Source organism: Asparagus officinalis, chromosome 5, assembly GCF_001876935.1.
Source record: "Asparagus officinalis chromosome 5, Aspof.V1, whole genome shotgun sequence".
NCBI classification, from domain to species: domain Eukaryota; kingdom Viridiplantae; phylum Streptophyta; class Magnoliopsida; order Asparagales; family Asparagaceae; genus Asparagus; species Asparagus officinalis.
Window position 1 is genome coordinate 16835201 of NC_033798.1, and position 5207 is coordinate 16840407.

The window sequence follows — 5207 nt, forward strand, 5'->3', positions numbered from 1 at the left end:
TTTAATTACTAGATAAGGATGATAATACTCCTAATTAGCCCTATAGCATATCCAATCAAGCCACATTTTACATAATAATAGCCAAATAGTGGTTAGAAAAGTGGTAAGAAAAAAAGAAAATTTGAGAAAGAAAAGTGTCTAAATCCTACGAGCACACAAATTAATGCAAACATTCCCGAATCTGCACCAGATGAGAGTAACAAAGGTGAAATTGGATGTGAGGAGAGCACCAATTTTCTCTCTTTTTTCCTTTTTTATATATTAATAGATACGCCCTGGGAAAATAACTACGAACAAAGATATTTTCACGAGATAAAACAACGGTGGAAAAAGAAAATTTTGCAAAAAGAAAAATGCAAGGTAGCGTGCTTTTTTTTCAAAATTTTTTAATCCTCACAAATGATTAATACTTTGATTGTAAAGGTGGGGGGTAGGGTAGGTTTAGTTTAATTCCTTCTTGGGTGTTAAGTAGTACCCACTTGAAAGCAGTCCGGGCCAAATTAAAAAAACAAGAACAAAAAAGGTGGATCCGGACTATTTTAAAATAATACTCTCACTATTTGAAAAACAAATAAAGTCTTAGGGTCTTGATAATAAAGGAACAAAGCCCTAAATTGAAACTGTTAGTTTCAAAAAACTTTCCAGAAGCAATGACTAGAAATAGCTTTACTGTATTTATCAGATAATCAACAAACTCGTAAGTTTTATTTGATAATCAATAAAACTGCTAACCCCTAAGGTACCGTTTGGGAAAGGGTTAAGTGAGGCGTTAAGGAGACTTTGTCAGACCCTAGAGGGGGGGAGTGATTAGGGTCTTATGCTGATCTAATCCCGATTAATTACCAATTAAAATTATGTCGATCAATATGTTCTTGCAAGAGATAGATATGAATAAGAACAATAAGAATATGCACAAATAAAATATAAGCCAAGCAAAACACAAACACATGATATGTTTACGAGGTTCGGTCACCACGATCTACATTCCCGCTCCTCACCTCGAGGAGATATCCACTATCACAATCCGCTTTGGAAGCCGGAACTTCTACACACTCCCCGCTCCTCACCTCGAGGAGATATCCACTATCACAATCCGCTTTGGAAGCCGGAACTTCTACACACTCGGTTACAAGTTCACCAAAAACTCTCACACTACACAATCACTAATCAATCATACTTTATACACTAAGTGTAGGAACCTAGCCCGTGTCCTCCTCCTCAAGTGCTCGGTTACAACCTCTCTCTAGGTTCGTCAACCGACGCCACTCCTATTGGATTCGACCTCGTCTCTCACCTCACACTTCTCTCGGTGTACAAGTGTATTACAAGTAATTTTCACAAAAGAAGATTAAATACAATGGTTTGTTCTCAAATAACAAGTGAGAACACAATAAAGCTCACACTCATTCAATCACACTCCACAACCCACACTATATGGTATGAAGATATTAAGCTCAATATGTGTATGTGATAACAGTGAATGAAACTCAATAAATATAGCTAATTGAAATAAAAATGAAATAACAAGCTATATAAGAGTTTAGAAAACTTCTCAAACAAGAAGAACAGTAGATGATGATCCCAATAGGATTTGAAAGCCACTTCTTGTTGTAGGAAAACTTCTCTTGAAATAGATTGATGAAATCAGTTTTAAACAGCTCTTTGAAACACACTAAATATTTTGTTAAACACAAAACTTGGATTTCTTGGATGCATAGAAGGAGAGCAGCAATGGAGTATATATAGCAACCCAATACATCAGTAAAAACACAAGTAAAAGACCAAAAAACCCATTTGAAAATAGCTGTAAAAACTAACCGTTGGAAATGATCTGACAGTTCGGCGGTCGACCGGTGCGGTCGACAAAGTTGGCGGTCGATCGCGACAGTCGACCGGAAAAGTCTCTGGATGTTTTCTCAGTCGACATATGCGGTCGACCGCGAGCACAAAACAAATGAGCTCAGAAAAATACAACTGGTGGTCGACCGCACCGGTCGACCGAAAACTGATATATGGCATATTGATAGGTTTTGGGGCTGTTTTGAAAATTCATTAAAAATATCAAATCAATTCCAAAAATAGTGAAACTTTGGGGAAAGTTTCTAAATGATGAAATAAACATGTTTGAAAAGGAATTTTTGGAAAATCAATTTTTGTTTGTGAAAACTCCCTGTTTTTGAAAAGTGTTCAGAAAACCTGTTTTTCGTGAACATGAAAATTGACATAAGGCTTGTAAATATGTATATATATATTATGCATATATTATATGTATATAATGAAGTATGAAAGAGCTGTAAACATGAAATAAAAGATATTGTAATAACGTTTTATGAAAAATCATTTATATGATAGAAAACGTCAAAAATCGTGTTAAGTGTACATATATTGAGCTTAGATATTAACATACAATATATGTAAGTAAACTAAACTTATACCTAGGTAAATCCACACATATGAACTTGAATCTTTAACGCTTGATTGTCGTGTGTTGAAATACTTGTAAAGAGAAACACCAAGATTAGAAAATAGATTAGATATAAATTGTTTGACAAATCATCATCAAAACTATAGGGTCAACAATCTCTCCCTTTTTGATGATGGCAAACAATTTATACATGAATATAAATTATATACTGATAAACCACATATAAACCAATCAGGTATACAATATGAATAACCACATAAACCATACATGAACATGAATAAATATATAAACCATATGTGGATTTTCTCCCCCTTTGAGAACATCAAAAAGAAAAAAAGAAAAATAGGAGCAACGCCCCCCTGCATATAAGCACAGATAAAAAGCCAAGTATATGCCAAAAGCTCCCCCTGTCAAATTGTATAAATGACATCTAAAAAGCATATTTAGGAGCTAAACAATAATCATACACAACCATAAGCATGTAGAGACCAAAGAACGCATCATTAGCAACATATTTTCCATAAACATAGCATGAAAAATGTTTTGACCATGCATAGTACATAGAAAAGATAAACTAACACAATAGATCACAAATCATCACTTAAACATCAGAAACTACATAGTTTTCCACAAACATAGTTTGTTCCACAATACTACAAACCATACACAAAAGTGTCACAAAGTCACATAGTTCCACACAATCATAGAGTTATCACAACTCAAAAGAAAAGAGCATAAGTATCAAGTTCTACAACTCAGAATAAAACATCACCATAAGCATAGAAACAATAAAAAAACTCCAATAAGCAGCAAGAATCAATCATCACCATCACCATCACCATCACCATCAGAAGCAGGGCCAGATCCATCATCAGAGCCAGAGCCATCAGCAGGGCCCTCCTCAGAACTAGACTTAGAACTGGAAGAGGGATCCAGAATCCCTAGAGACTGACGCTGATAGGATAGAATCGTCCTAACATCCCTCTGGATAGTTGAGACCTGAGTCTCGAGACGATCCAAATGGGTACAGAGGTCAGAAGTGGAGGAGGAAGAGGCTCTAGACCAGGAACGAGAAGATGATGGCTGAATAGGATCAGATAGGGAACTGGAAATTTGCATCCGGGAAAGTGAGACCTTATCAAAAAAGTCCTTCTTGGGTTCAATTTTGGGTTCATGAGTGAGATCAACACCGAAGTGTTGAAGGATAAGGGTGATGAAGGAGCCAAAGGGTAGAAATTTGAAATGCTTAGATGCCATGTTTTTGAGAAAAACGTTTGCCCAATCTACTTTTATTTTGGCAAAAATGGCATATACAACATTGATCTTGTCAGAAGCAAAATGATCAAAACTACCAGTTTTAGGAATCAGGTTTTGAGCAATAATTCTAGCAATAAGTTTGGCATTTGGATTAAGAGAATTATTGTTCATCGGATAAGTGCAACCGGGTTTAAACAAGAGGTTGTTCACAGCTGGATCATCAAGTTCAATAGACATAAGGTCAACATCACCTGTTGGGATTTTAAGAATCCCCGCAAGTTCGTTGGCAGAAAAAGAAATTGCAACATGTTTAACAGATGTACTAATGGTCTGAAGACCATCAGCAGAGGATATCACAGATAAGTTGGCATAAAACAGATAAACCAGAAAAGGATAATAAGGAACTTTACATTCCTCATCTAACAGCCTAGCCAACCTAACATTATGAAGAATCGTATGAGTGTCATACATGGCTAATTGATCAAATTTGATATATCTGGTGGGAAGAATTTTCAGTTTGCACAACTCCCTATATTTCTTAACTAGGGATTTAAACAACAGAAAATCCTCATAATGAGAGGCTACAGAAGAAGATGAACCAACATCAGATTTAGATCTCTTTCTAGGAGGCATGTTTGATTAGGGTTTTGAATGAAATATGGAATATAACAGAAATAGAAAATCCTGGAAAAGCAAATAGAGCACAATAAGTGAAAATAAGCAAACCCTAAACCAAAACCCTAGTCTGAGAATATAATCACTAGAGTAGGAAATGAAATCAAGAGATGAGAGAAGAAATTACCCAGCAAAATCCCTCTGAATATGATGAGAAGGGCAGCCGCGGTCGAAGGAAGTCGAACGGCGGGCGACCGAGACCAGAATTTGACAATTTGGGGAAAATTTTTGAAATGGGGGAAAGATGAGGGTCGGATCATAAGGAAAGAGGAAATCAATGGCCTGGATCCGATATGAAATGAAATCAATGGTGGTGAACAAATTGGGTTCAAAACAGTTATCAATTAAAAACCGAAACCCGATAAGGATTTAAAATCGAAGCTGAAAAAAAATCTCTTGCGGTCGACCGTGGCGGTCGACCGAAACAACTTACAGAAACTTCGTCGGTCGACCGTAACGGTCGACCGCGAGAAAAATGAAAGCATAGTCATTGTAAACTCTAGATTTTGAAAAAGTTTTCAATTTAGACCTTTAAGAAATTGTTTTATAAGATACCAAATGTTTTATAAAATATATATAAAAGTTTTTAGCTATAAAAACATACAAATAATTTATTTTAGCTAAATAAGATGGAAGATTTATATTCAAAAACCAATTTTTAAAAGCAAAAACAAAAACGAACAAAACAACAAAAAAACTATATAAGTCTTTTTGGTACCCAAATCATTTTGGTACCACTAGAACTTGGGACATGACCCCTATCATTTAAATCCAAGGCCCTAGGGTTATGAACCCGTTTGGGCGTATTTTGTGCACCGATACGATCAAAGTAAAAATTGTAAACATGACT